We start from the raw sequence: 21,976 nt of genomic DNA, 5'->3' as shown, positions 1-21,976 counted from the left end.
GACTCAATGAAGGGAACAATAGACATTGAGGTCTATTTGAGGATGGAGGGTGGAAGGAGGATGAGGATCAAAAAACTACCCATCAGGTACTATGCTTGTTACCTGGGTGATCGAAATAATCTGTACAACAAACCCCTGTGACACACAACGTACTCATGTAACAAACCTGCATATGTACCCCTTGAACCTACAATAAAAGTTGGACAGAAAAAAAAAAAGAATTCTGGAAGCAGAAACACACACAAAGAGTGACAGCTCCACAGACAACCAGGCAAAATCTGTTACTTTATCAACAAAAGTGCATTATTTTCATTCCCTGGTATTTGTTGCTAATGTAAATTTTGTTCAACAACCTGAACAGAATTAAGCAAAGCTTTGGGAATTTTTGCCAGGCAGGTACAAAAATATGTGTGCTATTTTTTTGTTCCACATCTTGAGACAGCATGAAAAACATAAATATGTGCAGTTTATTGAATATCAGTTGGACTCAGTAAAGCTATTTTTAAAGGTGTACTAAAAAATAAAGAGATATACTCATAGTTTTGCATGTGGAATTTCACTGAGACATAAGCTCATGAAGTTTGGGGCCTTTGTTTGGTTCATTACTGTATCCCCAGAACCTATGATAGCACCTGGCACATATTAGAGGTTCAATATATCCCATATAACTTGTAGAAGGCAGAAGAATGTCCCTCTCCCCAAGAAGTCCATGTCCTAATCCCTAGAACCTGACTATATTATGTCATATGGCAAAAGAGAATTAAGTTTGCTAATCAGTTGACATTTTAAAAAGGGAAATCATTAGGCCCTATGAGGTCCAACCTAATCACACCAGTCTTTAATAAACATGGAAGGAAGAGGCAACAGAAAGTAGCTCAGAGAGATAGGACATGAAATGGACATAACAAGCTGTTGCTGGATTTGAATGCAGAGAAAAGAGGCTATGAACCAAGGAATTCTACAGCCCTTTGAGCTGTTAACAGGGCTGTTTAAAGTCAATAAAAAGACATGAACCTCAGTCCTCCAACTACAAGGAATTGAGTTCTGCAAACAACCAGAATGAACAGAAAACAGATTTTCCCCTAAAGCCTTCAAAAAGAGACGCAACCGGCCGGGCGCGGAGGCTCACGCTTGTAATCTCAGCACTTTGGGACACCGAGGTGGGCGGATCACGAGGTCAGGAGATCGAGAACACGGTGAAACCCCGTCTCTACTAAAAATACAAAAAAAAAAAAAAAAAAAAAAAAAAATTAGCCGGGCGTGGTGGTGGGCGCCTGTAGTCCCAGCTACTCAGAAAGGCTGAGGCAGGAGAATGGCGTGAACCCGTGAGGCGGAGCTTGCAGTGAGCCGAGATCGCGCCACCGCATTCCAGCCTGGGCGACAGAGCGACACTCCATCTCAAAAAAAAAAAAAAGATGCAACCACACGAACAACTTGTTTTTAGCCCATTGAGACTTGTTTCAGACTTTTGACCTACTGAGGCAACATAAGTAATGTTAGGAGGCCATACTAACTTGTCCCACGTGTGAAGCCCCAGGGCTCCTTTTACAGTGAATTATTTTCACTTGCACCCTCCCGCATCAGCACTTAAGTGTTTTACAAGATGAGCAGTCCTACAGGATTCTGCCAGGTGGTTACAAGTTCTTGAAACCCTATACAGCCTGGGAAAGAGAACAAAAGCCCTTTATTCGTGGGGTAGCTACCCCATCTCCAGCCAATCACCACCAAAAGCCCAAGAAGCTATTAGCTACAAATTCTTGCCTTGGTTGTGGGGGTGGAGGCGTGACTGGGAACTTCTCCAGGGTCTTGCATACACAGCTAGGCTCAAGGTTTAGCTTATGGTGACCTTTTCCTCATTGTAATAGGAAAAAACACACCACCAGGTGGGGATTTTATACGCTAATGATACATGGGATGCGTGTTAGAGCATGTAGCTCATGTGCCAACCACAGGTCTGCCTTTGCTTACTTTGACCTCACCAGTATTTTATTAATATGTATGTACAGTTTCCACAAAGGAAATTCCCCTTAAGGCACTAACTGCTGCCTCTAGCTTTGAGCAGCCCATTCTGCCTCTCAGAGTGTATTTTCACTTTGCAATAAACTCTTTTGTCTAGTCTTATTTTAGACTCACTCTCAAATTCTTTTGTGTGGCCCAGAATTTGAATCTGGCCCACCCACAACACTGCCGAAGTGTAAGAGAGTAAATTCGTGTTGTTTAAACAGCTAAGTTTGTGGTAATTTGTTACAGCAGCAATAAAAACCTAATCCACAACTAAAAGAAGCCCTGTTCCAGTCCCTAGAAGCACCAAAGAAGCTGCAATGTACTGGGTCCCCAGTTTACGGGAACGGGGTGGATGTTGAAAGCTTCTGAGGGGAGAAGGGGCCTGAAAGACATTCTCTAGGAAGGAAAGGGCAAACTGGGAGGGAGTCAGAGCTTTATGATTGACTACACTCTTTTATCATTCGTATAGAGACTGTCAGTGGCATTGGAACCAGAGCGACTCCATCTTGAGTGAGGGCTAGGAAAATGAGGCTGCACCTTGCTGGGCTGCATTTCCAGAAACATAGGTATTTCTAGCCTCTAAACGTTTATGGTTAAGGGAATAGATTAATAATGTTTTCTAGGCCAGGCAAGGTGGCTCACACCTGTAATCCCAGAACTTCAGGAGGCCGAGGTGGATGGATCACAAGGTCAGGAGTTCGAGACCAGCCTGGCCAATATCGTGAAACCCGTCTCTACTAAAAATACAAAAATTAGCTGGGTGTGGTGGCACATGCCTGTCCCAGCTACTGGGGAAACTGAGGCAGAAGAATCACCTGAACCCAGGAGGCAGAGGTTGCAGTGAGCTGAGATCGTGCCATTGCACTCTGGTCTGGGCAACAGAGGGCGACTTTGTCTCAAAAAAAAAAAAAGTTTACTACACTGACCCAGATTTAGCAATGTCCAGATAATCCTGATATCTGGAGAACAAAGGCATTCTTAATTTTGCTTTAAAGATAATGATATTGATTCTTGCAAAATATAGTAATTAAGGAAATCAATCCTTTATTACAAACTCTTGTAGCAGAGCACATCTTCACATGATGTTATTTTATCCTATATATATATTTAAGCATTGTACCTAGGGTGAACACGTTCCTCCTCTTACTTTCTGGAATGCCCTACTCTGTCTATGGAGTAGCTATTCTTTCACCACTTTACTTTCTTAATGAACTTGCTTTTGCTGTGCACTCCAGCGGACTTGCCCTGATTTATTTCTTGCACGAGATCCAAGAACCCTCTCTTGGGGTCTGGATTGGGACCTCTTTCCTGTAACAGGACCACCTTCCACAAATGGACCCAGGTTCAGTGTCCACTCTGATTCACTGTCCCATTCTGCCCTCCCTAAAGTGCCTAAACCAGGCACTTTGCCACTGGTTTCACACATCTGGGGTGAAGAACTCTTCTTGGTTTGTCTGGAACCTTCCTGGGTTTTGCATGGAAAGTCCTGTGTCCTGGGAAACTCCGCAGTCCCAGGCATTCTATACCATGCTTCATTTGTCAAAAACTGACCCAAAAAAATTGTGAACAATGATTTTATTGCAAAATGTTGGAAACTCTGTATAAAGTACTTGTATGGTATGCTGTGAAAATAGGGAATTTGTATTGGGTATTTGATTTTGTAACACTTTTCTGATTATAAAAGCATTAAATGCACATTTGGAGGTACTTGGAGAGAAAAAGGAAAGCCTAAAGCAATGTTTTTCAAGTTTTGTTATGTGTAAGAATATCTTGCTTGAAATGTAGAGTCCCAGGTTGCAACGCTAGAGTGTGCATCAGGAACAGTGGAGTGTTACCCAGAAATCTGGAAGGTAAGATAAAAGGGTAGACACTAATAATAGCTTAAATGAGTTGAGAGTCTCGTCTATGTTTTGCATGTCTAATAGACATCTCAAAATTAGCATATCCAAAATCAGATCCAAATCCTCTCCCCTGGTCTGTCCCTGCCCATGCCCCTACCCTCTGTCAAGTCTTTCCTGTCTCAGCATCCTTCCAGTTGCTCAAGCCAAACACCTGGGCATCATCCTTGTCTTTATTGTTCCTGTCACACCATACCTAATCGTGTTGATTCTATCTTCAAATGTATTCTGAACTTGACTATTTCCCACAACCCCCATCATCACTTGCCTAGTTTATTTCAGTGGCCTTCTGAGAGGTGTTGCTGCCTCCATTCTTGTTTCTTTGGTTCCATTTTCAACAGAGGAGCCAGAGAAATTAAAACATGAGTTAAAGCCTATAGTCAGAGCCTATCAGTCCTTTGTCGTTTTAGTGCCATCCATCTCACTCAAAGTAGAATCAAAGTCCTTAGAATGGTCCACATGGTCCTACCCAGTCTGGACCCACTCACTTCTGTTAAGCTGATGACCTCATGTCCTGCACTTCACCCCTCCTTCACTCTGGTCCAGACACTGGCATCCCTACTGCTCCTTATACTTGCTTCTGCCTCAAGGCCTTTGTGCAGACTCTTCCCATTGCCTAGAACACATTTCTCTCAGATATTCTCAAAGCTGGCTCTCTTACCTCTTTCAGGTGTTTGCTGAAATATAACTTTCTCTGTAAGGACTTCTCTAACCTCTCTATTTAAAATTGTGACATTTTCTCCCCACTCCTTATTCCCCTTCTTGGTTTGTGTTAATTCATAGTACCTGTCACCATCTAATATTACAATTTTTTTTTTCTTTTTGAGACCGAGTCTTGCTCTGTTGCTTAGGCTGGAGTGTAGTGGCAGAATCCTGGCTCACTGCAACTTCTGCCTCCCAGGTTCAAGCGATTCTCCTGCCTCAGCCTCCCAAGTAGCTGGGATTATAGGTGTGTGCCACCATGCCCTGCCAATTTTTTGTTTTTTAAGTAGAGACAGGGTTTCACCATGTTAGCCAGGATGGTCTTGATCTCCTGACCTCATGATCCACCCGCCTCGGCCTCCCAAAGTGTTGGGATTACAGGCATGAGTCACTGTGTCTGGCATATTACAAATTTTTTATTACTTTGTTCATGGTTTGCCTTCCTCCAACAGAACACAAGCTCCACTGGGATTGTGTCTGTTTTGTCACTGCTTTATTCCCAGCACCCAGAAGAGCACTTAGCATAAAGTAGATGCTCAATGAGTATTGGTGAGGGCATGGATGAATACATAACATATGACAGAGCTGGCAGTGCAAAACAGTGGAGAAAATTAGAGACTGTGCATTAGATGACACTGAGATAATAAGTTAACTATATGGAAAAGGGGGGAAACAAATATATATTTTGCTCTAAATACAAAAATTAATTCCAGATCTGTAAAGATTTACATATGAAAGGCAAATGTCTTAGTTGTTCAGGCCTCTATAACAAAAATACCATAGACTGGGTGGCTTAAATAACAACCGCTTAGTTCTCATAGTGCTAGAGGTAGGGGAAGTCTGAGCTCAGGGTGCCAGCACAGTCAGTTTCAGATGAAGGTTCTCTTCTGGGTCGCAGACTGCTAACTTCTCATTGTGTCTTCACATGGTAGAAGAGACAAGGGAGCTTTCTGGGGTCTCTTTCATAAGGGCACAAATCCCATTCAGTAGTGCTCTGATCTCATGATCTAATCACCTCCCAAAGGCCCCACCTCCAAATACCATCACATTGAGGATTAGGTTTTAACATACGAATTTTGGGAGGGACACAAGCATTCAGTCTATAGCAGCTAAACTGAAAAATGTTTAGTCAATAATATAGATTATCTTTGTAATCTCAAGATAAGGTAGGATTTATTAAACTAGACTAAGAGTCCAAAACATAAAGATTGATACATTTAGTTACTTTAGAGTGAAAAAAAAAAAAAATGCTTCTCTCTTCTCAAAAGATGACATAAAGAGAAAGAAAAGACAAGCCAGAAACTCCAAGAAGATGTTTGTTACACATATAACCAACAAGGAATTGTGTCCAAAATATACATAAAACAAATACTTCCCATAAATCTGAAACTAACTCATTTGTTCCATAGGACTGACTTTTTTTTTTTTTTTTTTTTGAGACGGAGTCTTGCTCTGTTGCCTGGGCTAGAGTGCAGTGGCCGGATATCAGCTCACTGCAAGCTCCGCCTCCCGGGTTTACGCCATTCTCCTGCCTCAGCCTCCCGAGTAGCGGGGACTACAGGCGCCCGCCACCTCGCCCGGCTAGTTTTTTGTGTTTTTAGTAGAGACGGGGTTTCACTGTGTTAGCCAGGATGGTCTCGATCTCCTGACCTCGTGATCCGCCCGTCTCGGCCTCCCAAAGTGCTGGGATTACAGGCTTGAGCCACCGCGCCCGGCCAGGACTGTAAGGACTGACTTTTTTTTTCTTTAAATAAACATAGAAATTTACCCTACAAGTCTTAAAACTTGAGAAACTCACATTTGTCTTATCTGAGTTCCTTTCTCAGGAAATTGACCATCAGGGCTCCCTGGTAGTATCAGGAAACTGAAACTTACCAGATCACTGCATCTGGTAAGACACCAGACCCCTCACCCTTCATGATTACCTAACTGACCCCAGGCTGCCTGTTGACCAACTCCCCTTCTTTATCCCTCCCTAATTCCTGTTTTCCCATATGTAGTTACATTTCTTCCCCGCTATATAAACCCTCAATTTTAATCAGTTGATAAGAGGAGACAGAGTTAAGAGTGATCTCTGAGCTCCTCAGTTGCAACACCCAAATAAAGCCTTCTTCCCTCGCAATACTTGTTGTCTCAGTGATTGGCTTACTATGCAGTGAGCAACCTAGACCAAATCCTTGGCATTAACAAATCCAAAAGAAAACTAAAAATAGCCAATAGAAGAAAGTATAAAAAACATAAAAGACATTATACAGAAAGAGAAATACAACTGGCAAAAAAAAAAAAAAAAAAAAAAAAAGGGAAAAAAGAAAGAAAAGAAAAATGCTCAGCTTCATTAGTAATTAGGAAAATGCACATTAAAACTAAATGCAATAACATTTCACACACATCAAAATGGCAAAAGTCAAAAGTCTGACAATTTCAAGTGAAGTTGCAGATGTGGTTTAATGGGAATTTCATCTGCCAGTAAAGGAAATGTAGATTATACAACCACTGGGAAATAGTCTACCCTCACAAAATAACACTATATATATTGCAACCACATTCTAAGATTCAGAAATTTCACTACAAGTTACATATTCTAAAAAGTCTTGCAGGTATGTGCCAGGGTACACATAGGAGAATGTTCGTAGCATCATTGATTATAACAGCAAAACTATGAAGACAAACCAAGTTCTAAGAGTAGTAAAATGGAGAAGAAAAAAACATGGGACTTTCAAATTTGGAATACTACACAGCAGTGAAAATGACAAGCCAAAGCTATATACATCAAGATGGTGAATCTCAAAAATAAAGACAAGTCACAGAAGAACACGTACATTACAATTCCGTGTATACAGAGTTTAAAAATAGGCAAAACTAGACAATATCCTGTTTAGGGATACATACATGTATCAAGGAAGTATAAAGAAAAGCTGGGATGGCCAGTATGGTGGCTCATGTCTTTAATACTAGCACTATGGGAGGGTGAGGCAGTAGGATTGCTTGAAGCCAGGAGTTTGAGACAAGCCTGGGTGACATAGCTAGACATCATCTCTACAATAATAATAACAATAAGAAAAGCTCACTGGGGCCAGGCGTGGTGGCTCACGCCTGTAATCCCAGCACTTTGGGAAGCTGAGGCAGGTGGATCACCTGTGGTCAGGAGTTCGAGACCAGCCTGGCCAACATGGTGAAACTCCGTCTCAACTAAAAATACAAAAAAAATAGCTGGGCGTGGTGGTGAGCACCTGTAATCCCAGCTACTTTGGTAGGCTGAGGCAGGAGAATTGCTTGAACCTGGGAGGTGGAGGTTACAGTGAACAGAGATTGCGCCATTGCACTCCAGCCTGGGTGACGAGCGAAATTCTGTCTCAAAAAAAAAAAAAAAAAAGAAAAGAAGAAAGGAAACGAAAGGAAAAGAAAAGCTCACTAGGCATGGTGGTATGAGCCTGTAGTCCCAGCTACTCTGGAGGCTGAGGTGGGAAGATCCCTTGGACTCGGGAGTTCACATGCTGCAGTGAGCTATAATTGTGACACTGCACTCCAGCCTGGATGACTAAGTGAGACCCAATCTCTTAAAAATAAAAATAAAAGCTTGGCGCAGTGGCTCATGCCTGTAATCCCAGCACTTTGGGAGGCTGATGGGGCAGATCACGAAGTCAGGAGATTGAGACCATCCTGGCTAACACGGTGAAACCCCGTCTCTACTAAAAATACAAAAAATTAGCTGGGTGTGGTGGCACGTGCCTGTAGTCCCAGCTACTCAGGAGGCTGAGGCAAGAGAATTGCTTGAACCCAGGAGGCGGAGGTTGCCGTGAGCCAAGATCGCGCCACTGCACTCCAGCCTGGGTGACAGAGTGAGACTCTTTCTCAAAAAATAAAAATAAAAATAAAAGCTAGGGAATGATTATCACGAAAAAACGCAGCTCTAGCAAAGAGAGAGGGAGAGTGATCTATTGGTTAGGGGCACATAATAAAAGATATTGGAAATATTTGATTGCTTAGAGTGAGAGATGATTACATAATATCCTTTATTATCTCAATATTTTAAAATGTGTATATGGATTATATGTACACTTTTGAACACATATTTCACAGTTTTTGAGTAGAGAAGGGCAGAAAAGGAAACAGAGAACAAGTACAGACAGTATTTTCTAATTTCGCTGTAAATGTAGAGCAGGAAAGTAGGAGAGTACCTGAAGCAAAATCCTTTTAAAAACTGATGTTACTGGCCAGCCGCAGTGGCTCACGCCTGTAATCCCAACACTTTGGGAGGCCGGGTGGGGGGGGGATGGGACGGGGGGGTGCGGATCACCTGAGGTCAGGAGTTCAAGACCAGCCTGGCCAACATGGTGAAACTCCGTCTCTACCAAAAATACAAAATTAGCCGGGAGTGGTGGACGCAGGGGCGGGTGCGGCGCCTGCAATCCCAGCTACTGGGAAGGCTGAGGCAGGAGAATCACTTGAATTCCAGAGGCGGAGGTTGCAATGAGCTGAGATTGTGCTGTTGCTTTCCAGCCTGGGTAACAAGAGCAAAACTCCATTAAAAAAAAAAGAAGTATGATATCAAGGAGTTTGTTTTGTTTTGTTTTTTAATGCGATATATTATAATATGTTTGTAAGCTCATGAGAATAATTCAGTGAAACGGTAAAAAAAAATTGCTGAAGCAGGACAGTAGATATTTATAGATGGTTAGTTTTTTGAGAAAACAAGAGAGGATGCGGTCTAACCTCGTCAGCGAGAGTAGAGACATCAAGGTGGTTCTACTATGGCAGAACTTGCTGGAAACCCACTCTCTAGGGTACAGGCAAAAGCTGTTCATACCAGACACACTCCAGTATAAAACCCCTTCAGGAGGGGTGCCTAAGGAAGCTGCTCGCTGCTGGGTGTTGCTGACTGTGACTGAAGTAACTGGACGCTAGGTAAGTCTTGGGTGCTGCAGGAGCAGGTGCTGGGAAACCATGTACTCACTGCAGGAACCTGGCAAACAGCACACCAGAACCAGGAAGCAAAATCGTTTTTCCCTGCAATGACTCTCCAGTGCCCTCTACTGACAAAGCTTCAGGGCCAGTTTGCAAAGAAAACATATTTAAAATATTCAGGATCATTTTTGGAGCTGAGAGGCAGTAAATCCATAACTGACAAACTGGGGAATGGAAGGATCAGGCTGACAATACCTGAATCTTCCATCAAATCTACCATAACTAAAAGTGGGATGAGATCATATACCTCTAAATGTGATACAATATGTACACAGCACTGCTTTTGAAGTATTCTCCTTAAAAAATTGAACCCAGCCGGGAGCGGTGGCTTACACCTGTAATCCCAGCACTTTGGGGTGCCGAAACGGGCAAGTCACCTGAGGTCAGGAGTTTGAGACCAGCCTGGTCCAACATTGTGAAACCCCGTTTCTATTAAAAATACAAAAATTAGCCTGGCGTAGTGGCAGGCACCTGTAATCTTAGCTACTCAGGAGGCTAACATGGGAGAATGACTTGAACCCAGGAGATGGAGATTGCAGTGAGCCAAGATCGCGCCACTGGACTCCAGCCTGGGTGACAGAGCGAGACTCCATCTAAAAAAAAACATACACACACAAAAGTTCAAATCTGATAAAGCCTCTTAAGTAAATAAAAATAAAAGCTAACGAATGATTATCACAAAAATGCAGATTGACGCTTACCTCTACAGCAGAGAGAGAGACTAGTAGTATCTGGGTTAGGGACACACGGTGAAAGATATTGAAAATGTTTGATTGCTTAGAATGAGAGATGACTACATAGCATCCTTTATTATCTTATGAAACTTAATCTAAGATACACAGGAAATAGAGGAACAAGTTAATTGATACCATGAGGAAGCAATCAACTAAATCTAGTATGGGGAACATTCTACAGGATAAATTAACTGGCTTCTCCAGCAAATTAATAGAATGAAAATAAGGGAAGGGTAGATTGTTATAATAAGATTAAGAGACATAATAATAGAATGCAATATATTGCCAAAGTATAATCTTTAAGAGTCAATGACAGTATCCTATACAAAGAAAAAGTGAGCATGTATCAAAGATGTACTAACAATAGACTAGTAAAAAAGAACTAGTTCAAAGAGAATTTAGAAGATTGAATATACATACACTGGACATACATCTTCTATACCTCCACTGAACAAAATTCATTGACATTGCTATTGATCAAGAATCATTTGCATTGATATCACTTTTCTACAAGTTCATGTCTACCCCTAAAGAGTACTCTAAATACCCTAAAATACTGAATCAAAGTTAAACTACCCTAGAGAATTAGATAATTTTTACATAGGCCTATTAGAAAACGCTACAGTGTGGTTTGGGTGCGGTGGATCAAGCCTGTAATCCCAGCACTTTGGGAGGCCAAGGCAGGAGGATTGCTTGGGTCCAGGAGTTTGAGACCAGCCTGGGCAACATTGCCAGAACTTGTCTCTACAAAAAATACAAAAATTAGCCAGGCATGGTGGCACACACCTGTCTCAAATACTCAGGAGGCTGAGGTGGGAGAATTACATTAGCTCAGGAGGTAGAGGCTGCAGTGAGCCATGATTGCACCACTGCACTCTAACCTGCATGATAGAGTGAGACCCTGTTTCAAAAACAAAAAAAATTTTTTTTTAAAAGTTGAATTTGTCATTATATATTATACAATATATTTTCACTAACTTTTGAGCTAATAGACATTTAAAAGTCACCGAATTTGGAATACAAAGTATTTTAAATGACATTCCAAGTCATAGAAGAGATTGGTTCAGCCTACGCTTTCTGTTCAAAACCCAGTAGTTAATGCTATTAGCATTCAAAATGCCTTTTTTCCCTTTTAAAAAGGACAGTTAAACCTGTTATTTTTTACCCTGCAGCCAATTCTTAGCACAAAGCAGGCAGATTTTAGCAGCACAAAAGTTATTTATTAGCTTATGCCTCTACCAGAAAACAGAAATGTTGGCTTAAAATTGTTTCATTGATGTAACTTTTACTTTTTCCTTTACAGATATTCATTTATTCATTCTGGCCCTAATACCAAGGTATCCTTCACACAAAAGATTCAAACAGATTCTTTGCATCTTTACCAATGGAAGTTTCATGTTTTCAAGTTTTTTGTTTGTTTGCTTGCTTTTTGTTTGGAGGTCTCTTTCCAAGCACTCTAGTATTCTTAAAATCCTGAGATTCTGAATGCTATATTTTAGCTCAATATATTTATACTAAACTAGTAGGGGAAAAAAACTAATATATTTTCCTTACCCATCACAAGGTCTGTGTGGAGACTCCAATAAAAAGGAAGAGACTAACAAGAGAGAAGCATGCACATTTATTTTATGCAAGTTTTACATGACATGGGAACTTTCAGAAACGAAAACCCAAAGAAATGGGGACATTTGTGTAGTGGTATGGACAGTCAGGCAGATGTATGATTGCATGGACAAAAGTGTATGAGCTAACGGTGATAAATTGAAAAGTTAGCAAGGCCTGTCTATTCAGTTTCTTCTTGGCATACCTGTGTGACAGTCCCTCCCTCAGGGCATAGGAGAGGATGCCTGTCACAGGAGGGCCTTCAGATTAAGGAGGGAGAAGGAGGGAGCAGGTCAGACAGTGACCTTCCTAGATTTTGTGGCCTGCTTCAGGGAAGAAGGGGCAAGGGGAACTCTAGTTTCTATGGCCTGCTTCAGGGAAGAAACGAGCAAGAGAAGGTCAGAGAAACCTTCCTGTTTCTGCTGTTTTCTCAGTTTCCAAGGTGCCATATTTTGGGGTAGCACTTCCTGTACCCTGTCATATACAAACCCATTTTCAGACAGCAGCCTTTAGTTCCTCCTTAGATTAAACCAGAGCTGCTCAAGGAATGTAACTACTAAATCATCTTGCTCCATTTAAGATATTTATTTCAAATGCAAATAATAATACCATACCCTTTGGCCTAGTCAGCATTGATTCACTATTTCAAAGCTTTACATTTAAGTCTCATAACAACCGTACGAAGCAGATCTAGTTACTTCCATGTTACAGAAGAAGAGCTTGTGGCACACAGAGGTTGAGCAACTGCCCCAAAGCCTCACAGAACATGGCAGACTGGAGAATTCAACCCCATGTAGTTTAGCTCGCTCTTACCCAGCCCCATATGCTGCCCTGGCCTCCATCTGGCATGACCACAGAACTGGAGAGCTAGAGGAAGGAATTTCAACTCTGCTTTAGAACCTTAAATGAAGCAGGAAGCTGTAGAGGGGCACAAAGCTACGAAGCTGCTACAAAGCTGTCTCCTCCACCACAAGGCAGAAATTGTGTTCCCAGCGTCCACTGCTGTTACCCTTACTTGGACTTGAGAAGCTGCACCAATCATGATGTAGTGTGGTGGGAGAGGGACTCAGTGCATGACTGATACCCAGCCAAGCAGGGCCAGGCAGCTTTAGAAATGCCCCATTTCATTTAACATACATTTATTTACATGGAAGCCATGTGAGTGGAAAACAGGTGATGTCTCAACTCTCTTGAGGCTTACATTGAGGGGGAGGAAGATGGAAAATAAACACATTTACAAAGAAATGAACAAGGTGCTTTCAAGTGGTAACAAATGCATGCAGAAAGGGAAACAGAATAATGCATGATGGGGAACTGGTTTCAACTGGGTGAGGGAGGAAGACCTTTCTGAGATGCCAATTAAACAGAGACATGACTGACAAGAAGCAGGCAGCCATGAAAGGGTCTGGGGCAGGGAGTTTCAAGACCAGGTGAAAGGTGAAAGCACAGGTACCAAGAGAGAAGTGGCCTGAGGGAGGTCAGAGAGAGTTAAGTGGGGATGTTATGTCAGGAGCTCCAGCCCCTCCAAGGGTCTTCCATGCCCCTCTAAGTGTGCTGAGAGGATAGAGAATTTTAAGGGAGGTGGTGGATTTGTGGCTGGAATCTGCCCAGAATGGCCTGTGAATGGGCCAAAGACCTTGGAACAGGGAGACAATGCTTAGTGGCACAGCAATTTTTTAAAGTTTATTATGACTTTTTTTTGAGACGGAGTCTTGCTCTGTCCCCAGGCTGGAGTGCAGTGGGGAGATCTCGGCTCACTGCAACCTCCACCTCCTAGGTTCAAGCGATTCTCCTGCCTCAGCCTCTCCTGAGTAGCTGGGACAACAGGCGCGTGCCACCACAACCGGCTAATTTTTGTATTTTTAGTAGAGACGGGGTTTCACCGTGTTGGCCAGGATGGTCTCGATTTCCTGACCTCGTGATCCGCCGACCGCGGCCTCCCAAAGTGCTGGGATTACAGGCATGAGCCACTGCGCCCGGCGGCACAGCATTATTTAAGGAGGATCTTAAACACACTTTCTTCCCACAGCACCAACTAAAAAAGCAGGTATCAAGAGGGTCTAGGTGGGATGTGCTGAGACCACCTCCAGAGCACAGGCCCGCCACAGTTGTGCTCAGCAGGTGAAGTCTACACTACTCCCAGCCCGGAGAGGCAGCGTGAGTTATACTGCTGGACCAAGGGGAAAAAGACAAAACGCAGGGCTGAGGGAGAAGGGAAGGACGCGGGACGTTAAATGTGGGCGTGGTTTCTTCTGAATGTCCCACCCACTCCACCACACTTTGCTTAAATACAGTGCAAATTTCCCTACCCCCAGAGGAGGAGGGGTGAAGATTCGGCAGGTTTTAGGGTCTAGGACCCTGAGCTCCTCCGTTCATGAATACCCAAACAACTGTAGCCCACCCTCTCACCACTGCCTAGGCGGGCGAACAGTGTCCTCAGCTAGATCTCCACCCTTAGGAGCAGGGCACTGGCTGACCCGGAGAACCTGCGCCGCCTCTTCCCAGTCTGCTGCCAGCCCAGTGCACGAGTTGAACGCCGCTGCCGCCTGGCTGGCCGGGGAAGACGGAGATCTTGACGCAGCGGTGCCTGGGACACGGCAAAGGCAGCACAGGACATGGCCCTGCAGCTGGACTGGACGCGGCGGCTGCAGGCAGAGCAGGAAGCGAGCGCAGGCTGGGCAGCGGCGTACGCTTCTGCGGCGTCAGCTTCCGGGGCCGTGGGCGGGGGCGCGCCCTAGCCTCCTGGAAACCTCCCCACCAAGGACCCTGGGAACCCGTGTCTCGGTCCGCTTTGCAGCCCCCGGTTTCTAAATTCAGCGTCAAGGAGCGGAAACAACCCCCCTGAACTGGGCCCAGACCCTTAAGCTCCTGGAACCTCAGTTTTTCCTTCCGTCGAATGGCGACAATGGCTGTCTGGTTGAACGTTATTTTACCTAGGAAGTGATAATTTTAGTAAGTACGTCTCAGAGTATTAGCTTGCTAAAATCCTGCTTTGTCCTGGATGCAAATTTAGGCCACGTTAGGGGAAGGGACTTCGTATTTAATGTTGAGCACCTGGCGAACGCCACCTTCGCCTCAAATTGCCCTCGGACCCTGATCCAGCACAAGGCCAGAGTTGGTCAGTGAGGGGTCTCGAGAGGTGGAAAGGGGATTATTGCACTCTCAAGAGTCCTACGTAGGGGCCTCCTAAGCCTTAGGATTTGATCCCTTATACCGTGTAACAGGCCACCCCGATTACGCGCCAAACTCAGGCTGCGGCTCTTGGCGCAGCCTCTGTCCCGCCTGATTTCAGTTTCCATTTCGCTGCCCTTGGTGCCCCACCGCCCGCGGCTGGCTGGGGATTTGCCCGGTGATCAGTGACGTAAAAGAAACTAAGGTTCCTATTGGAAGGCGGAGTTCGGCAGGAGCCAATCCCGGGGCTGGTCCGGGAGAAATCTCGGCGAAGAGCCCCGAATAGCCGGGAGATTACGGGGCGGGGACGAGCTGTCGCGCTGGTTGTTCGTGGAGGACCGGGACCCGGAACAGACCGCCGCGAGAGAGGAGGGGCCCGGGCCGGGATTCGCGGCCCGGAGCTCGGGACCGGTGAGTAGGGGGTGTCAAATGAGAGATACAGCGAAGCAACAGTCTCGCACGCGCCCCGGGTTTGGGGCGACCCAGCGCGGCCGCCGGGCCGGGGTTCAAAACGGGGCCAGGCCCCCGGGCGGGCTCAGGAGGGGGTCAAGTTCGCTGCGTCCTCTCTGCCAGCCGGATTCCTCCTGTTTGCTTGTCCTTCCATTCTCCCACTCCTCTTGGGTCTTTCTCGCTTTCTGGTATCCTGCTCAGACTCCCATCAGTTCTAGTCTGCGGAACCAGAAGTAAGCAGGGCCTGGATGACCGTCCGATTGCTTGGAGCCTGGTAGATAGGCGACTAATCCAGCTCCCTGACCAAAGTGTCATGCTTTATTTCTTTTTCTTTTTTTTTTTGGTTCTGAGTAAACCGGTTTAGCCACAAATACTTGGAGCTGTGCTTTCACTCCTTCCAGCCCATTAGCATTTTTCTTACTGATTTTCTCCCTATTTGGCCTTAGAAAAAAAGTGTAAATTTAACTTTGTGGAGTAAATGGTAGGGACACACTTCCAAATCTCTAGTAGATTTCAAATTTTGACGCCACGATTTGTGTGTACTTCAAAAGAGGGGAGAATGACATTCGTTTATGCATGCCTTACCCTCCTGTTTTTAACTGTTGGCTGAAATCACAATCCCTAACATGTTTTTCCCCAAGTTCAAAAAAATTACCTTAAAAAAATAGGCTTTTTATAGTTCAAAAATTGCAATTTTATTGTTTAAGTGGACTTCATTTTTTACAACACTTAGATTTACAGAAAAATTGAGAAGATAGTACAAAGTTCCCACATGCTCCAGGCTGGGTCCCCTGTTATTAACATCTTACCTCAGTGTGGTACATTTGTTGCAATTAATGAACCAATATCAATACATTATTATTGACCAAAGTCCATAGTGTGTTCAGATTTCCTTAGTTTTTACCTCAGTACTTTTTCTATTTCATGATCCCATGCAGGTTACCACATTACATTTAGTTGTCATGTCTCCTGATGCTCCTCTTGGCTGTGGGAGTTTCTCAGACTTGTTTTGATGACCTTGGCAATACTGAAGAATACTGATCGTATATGTTGTAGGATGCCCCTCTGTTGGAATTTGATGTTTTTCTCCTGAGACCGGGCTTATGCGTAACTGGGAGGAATACCACAGAGGTGGATTGCCATTTTCGTCCCATCGTGTCAAGGGCTTGTATTAACATGATTTATAACTTAATGTTGATTTGGCTGAGATAGTGTTTTTCAGGTTTCTCCACTGTACAGTTACTCTCTTTTCCACTCTTTGCATGTATTGTCATCTTTAGAAGGAAGTCACTAAGTGCAGCCCATACCTAGGGAGCCGAGAGTTATATTCCCCCTTCTTGAGGGCAAGGACCTACATATTATTATTTGCAGTTGTTTTGCATGGAAGATTTGTTTCTCTCTTCTCCCCCATTTATTAATTTATTCAGTGATTAATTTCAGTGTAGACTCAGGGACATTTATTTTATACTTTGGTTTATAATCCAATACTACTTTATTTTGTTGCTCAAATTACTGCGGCTTTGGCTGTTGGGAGCTCTTTTCACTTTGGCTCCTGTGCTCCTTCATAGTATTTTTGTAGAGCTTTTTGCTAATGAGACGCTTGTACTTATGTGACCTTGCCTGAATCTCAAATAGCCTGGTAAACTTGGCTATTTTTCCCCTTGTTAAGAGGTAAGGAGACTGAAGGCCCAAGGCAGTGGGTGACTTCTTAGATATCACTTCCTGCAGGGGAGTAACAGGTTGGACTCAGATTGTGTGTGACCACCACAGAAGACACTGCAAACCCCCGAAGAGAGTCCATGGTCTGAATTGAGGCTTCTCGGGAGGACTTCAGACTTGGACCCCCCAGGATCAGAATAGAAAAGACACGGAGAATGGGAAGTTGGTTTTAGAAAACAAAAACATAATTTGACTGGCATCAGGATGAATTAGATTTTGCCAGCTTAATAGAAATGGAATTTTGTTCTTCCCCCCAAAATTGTGTGTGTGTGGAGGGAGGCCAGCAGAGATCTAGGTAATGTGTGTGGCCAAGAATGTCTAATCTTAAGGAGAGCCCTGGAAGTCTGCTGCTGAAGCAGAATTTTAACGTGGGAAAGGGAGGGTGTGTGGTGAAAGGGGAAAGAATGGAGATGGCAGGGCTCTGGAATTAGAGGAGGTCATTAATTTCACAAACATTTGCAGACCCCCTACTTTGTGCCAGATATTGGAGATAAAAAGGTCAGTGAGGCATGACCTTTGGGTTCACATTCTGGTGGGAGAGAGAGAAAAATATCAATTACAGCCACTTATCCATGGCTTAGTTTTCCGTGGTTTCCATTACCCGTGGTCAACCTCAGCCCAAAGACAGTGAACAGAAAATTCCAGAAGTAAACAATTCATAAGTTTTATATGTGCATTGTTCTCAGTAGCGTGATGAAATCTCTTTCCCTCCCACTGTTCCTTCATCATAAGAAGGGTGAGTACAGTACAAGATATTTTGAGAGAGAGAGACCACATGCATATCACTTTTATTACAGTATATATAGTTATTTTGTTGTGTTGTTATTGTTAATCTATTTCTGTGCCTGCTTTATAAACTTTATTACAAGTGTATATGTGTAGGAGAAACATAGGTTTCAGACATCCACTGGGGTTTTTGGAATGCATCTCCTGAGGATTGAGGGGACTCCTGTACGAATGGATCTTTAGCGAATGGGGGGTGCTACTGTATGAAGCAGTGTGATAGTGCTATTGTAGAAATACAGTATATGCAAAGCTGCAGGAGCTCTCCAGAGGAAGGATACATTCAACTCAGAGATGGGATGGGCACAGGAAACTCCTCACAGATAAGGGGACAAATTGTATTCAAGCTTTCAAGGACGAGCTGGACTGGAGAGAAGAGCACGTACAAGGGAATGGGTGGAGAGTGGGGAGTGAAGAAGGGGCTGTCTCCCTGGTTCAGTGTATCTAATGGCCAGAGAATTAGGTAGGATGAGGAGGGATTTGGGGCTGGATGGGTAAGTTGGGGCCAGCCAGATGCAGGGCAGGGGAGGATGCCTGTGCAGTTTTGTTTTTGTTTTGAGACAGAGTCTCGCTCTGTCACCAGGCTGGAGTGCAGTGGCACGATCTCTGCTCACTGCAACCTCCGCCTCCCAGGTTCAAGCAATTCTCCTGCCTCAGCCTCCCGAGTACCTGAGACTGCAGGTGAATGCTACCATGCCCAGCTAATTTTTGTATTTTTAGTAGAGGCTGGGTTTCACCATGTTGGCCAGGATGATCTCGATCTCTTGACCTCATGATCCGCCTGCCTCAGCCTCCCAAAGTGCTGGGATTACAGGCATGAGCCACCACTCCTGGGCCACCTGTGCAGTTTTGACCTCAGCTAGTAGGAGTTTTTTTGTTTTGTTTTTAATTTATTTTTATTTTTATATATTTATATTTTTTTTAGAGACAGGGTCTCCTTATGTTGCCCAGGCTGGTCTTGAACGCCTGGGTTAAGGGATCCTTCTGCCTCAGCCTCCCAAAGTGCTAGGATTACAGGCATAAGGCACCAAACCCAGCCTCAGCTAGGAGATTTGAAACAGGAGAATAACAGGATGAGATCCTGTGTGCTAGAAGGATGATCCTGGCAGCACTTTTTAGGAAATATGCCACATCTCACCAAATCTAAGATGTTATTTGTCTTAATCCATTTTCTCTTGCTATAACAGAATACCATAGACTGGATAAATTGTAAATAACATGTTTATTCAGCTCATGGTTCTGGAGGCCAATAGTCTCTAGCAGGAATTGCATTAATCCATTCATGAGAGTTCAACCCTCATGACCCAGTAACGTTTTAAAAACCCCACCTCTTAATACTGTTACACTGGCAATTAAGTTTCCAACACGTGAACTTCTGGGGGACATGTTCAAACCACAGCACCACCAAATCTTTTGTGTGCCCTTATTTTATGCTCCACATAAAAAAATATTTTGCCAGTTAAATTATGACATGCCATTGATCACATTTCAGAGATGCTAAAATGTGATGTCACAGGTGTCTCAAATTTGATGAAAAGCAGTAACTCCCTAGCTGATGGCTTGGATTCCTCCCTTTCCCTGGATTAATGGTTAGAATATCTCCATCTCACTGACTTATAGATGGTAAGTTACCAAGGGAAAGAAGAACAGAAGCTGGGTGGGCCCTTCCCCTTCTCTCCCCAAAGATAAACATTTACAACATTTACTGGTTGGGTCGAGGAGCATAATATCTGGTCTACTGCTATAGGGTTCCTTGGCCTGTTACTGGGCCTCTCTCATGCTCTTTCCTTTTGGGGAGTTAAATACACCCCCATATTCTATATCCCATCCTCCAGAGTGGCAAAAATTAAAGCTGATAATATCAGGTGTTGGTGAGGCAGTGGGGCAGCATGAGTGCTCGTAGCCTGCTGGGCAGACTACACAGCACTACAGTCACTTTGGAAACAGTTTGACCTGATTAGTCGAACTGAGGATACATCTTACCTGTGTGTGCTAGGACATGTATGCAGAAATATTCACAGAAGCAGTGTTTGTCATTGTCTCAAACTAGAAACAACTCATATGGCTATCAGTAGACTGCATTAAAAATTATATAGCTACAGAGCAGCAATTAAATAAAATCAGCTCATGATCACATGAATGAGCCTCACAAACATGTTGACAGCCCCCCCCAAAAAATACATGCAAAAAAAAAAATGGAAAAATTCCATTCATTAGAGGCTCAGAACCTGAGAAAATAAACTCTGTAGTTTATAGGGTATATACCTAGGTCTAAAACTAAAGAAAAGGGAAGGAGTGATTCTCACAATTACAACTTACTCCACCACAACCATTTTCTCAGACACAGCTTTTTCTTCTCCTGGTTTCTGTAAGTTCCTGGAGCGAAACCTTGAATACGATGATTTGATGGTGACGTGCAGCCCACTGTTCTTGCTGCTACAGGGAATACAAAGAAATTGCTTCTGTCTCTACCAATTTACTACCATCTTGCTGGAGAGAACGGGCAGGTGACTAAGATTGTTCGCATTCCTTCAGCAGACATGTAGGAAGCATCTTCTTTGTGTCAGATACTCTGTGCTTGTGCTTTGTTTTCTCAATTTTTGTTGTCTACTTTGTGCCGAGTACTATGTAGATTCTGGGGATGAGACAGACACAATCTCTCTCCTTGTTTGGTGGGAAAAGCTGGTGTTAAGCGAGTAATTACACTAATAAGTCAGGACTTAAAATTGCAGAGAAGTACAGGGTGCAGCATGGGGTGTTTTGGGGCTGTCTAACTAGACTACATGTGGACCCAATCTGACAGGTCAGGAAAAAATTGCCAGAGGAGGTGGCTTTCAGCTGAGACTTCAAGCTAGAAAAGGCATTTGCTAAGTGGGAAAGGGATGGTGTTCTAGGCAGAAGGAATTACATTGTCAACGGGCTTAGCCAGGAAAGAGCATGGCACTTTGAGGCATGGAGAGCTGTTTGGTTTGGCTGTGAGGTGGGAAGTGGCAGGAAATCAGCCTGGGCCATGATTATCTGGGATCCAGCTAGGATCTCCTGAGACAGCCTCCTCACAGAAGAAAGGAAGGGCAGGAGTTTTGACTTTATTCCTGGAGCACCAGAAAGTCATTGAGGGGTTTAACCAGGTTGGTCACCCGGGCAGATTGGCAGTTTAACATGTGACCGAGTGTGTTTGAGGAACAAAAGGCCAGAGTGGCTGCAGCACTGGGGCAGCAAAGGAGAGAAGAGGTTTATGTAAATCAGGAAACCCTTGAGGATTTGATGATCCCACAGTTGGATCTGATTGATTTCAGCTTCTAAAGGATTCCTCAGTTAGGTCACTGGATGTAAGTTCTGGTAGGACAGGGAGTTTGCCATTTTTGTTCTCTGCTGTAACCTCAGTGCCTGACACATAGTAGGCACCTAATAAACAAACATCTGCTAGCTGTTGAATAAATTTTAACATCCTGCTGCTTAAACCCTCAAAGGCTTCCCAGGGCTGTTAGGATAAAGTCCAAAATTCTTAACCTGGGTCACAGAGTCTTGCATAATCTGTTCCCTCCTGTTTCTCCACCCTCCCTCTGCTCTCCTCACTGCACTCTACCTGTGGCCAATTGTCAGCTCCTCAAACTCACCGCTACCCTTTCTCTGGCAGTTGATTTCCTCTGCCTGTGAGGCTACCCTCCACAGCACTCCATATGGGCAGGGGAGAGTTCATTTTCCAGGCACCAAAGTGCAGTGTATGGTGGAGTGGAAGGAGCCCAGAGCTGGGAGGTGCACCTCACTGCACCTCGTATTAGCGCTGGCCTTGCTGCCAGCCAGCTCTGCTGCTGGGCAAATTGGTCCGAGGCGCTGGCACTCACTTTCCTCCTCTGTAAATAAGGGGGTTCTAGTGATTCACAGTCCTGATAGACTTTAGAATCTCCTGGGAAGTTTGTTTTTTAATACCAGAACCTGGGCCACCTC

General features: G+C 44.1%; 1 protein-coding gene and 1 long non-coding RNA gene across 3 annotated transcripts in view; one reads left to right on the top strand and one right to left on the bottom strand.

The window, feature by feature from the left end:
- Positions 1 to 14,603, bottom strand: part of LOC140708849 (uncharacterized) — a 33,951-nt gene extending 19,348 nt beyond the window's left edge. The window contains exon 1 of the long non-coding RNA XR_012089088.1: positions 14,315 to 14,603. This is a non-coding gene — a long non-coding RNA (uncharacterized lncRNA). The remainder of the gene's footprint in view (positions 1 to 14,314) is intronic.
- Positions 14,586 to 21,976, top strand: part of TRIM26 (tripartite motif containing 26) — a 29,414-nt gene continuing 22,023 nt past the window's right edge. For both annotated transcript variants that reach the window (XM_007973283.3, XM_007973281.3), the window contains exon 1: positions 14,586 to 15,487. The gene's annotated coding sequence lies outside the window, so the exon portion shown is untranslated. The remainder of the gene's footprint in view (positions 15,488 to 21,976) is intronic.

Source organism: Chlorocebus sabaeus, chromosome 17 (genome assembly GCF_047675955.1).
Source record: "Chlorocebus sabaeus isolate Y175 chromosome 17, mChlSab1.0.hap1, whole genome shotgun sequence".
NCBI classification, from domain to species: domain Eukaryota; kingdom Metazoa; phylum Chordata; class Mammalia; order Primates; family Cercopithecidae; genus Chlorocebus; species Chlorocebus sabaeus.
The sequence above is the reverse complement of the archived record's forward strand: the minus strand, read 5'-3'. Positions and strand labels throughout refer to the sequence as shown.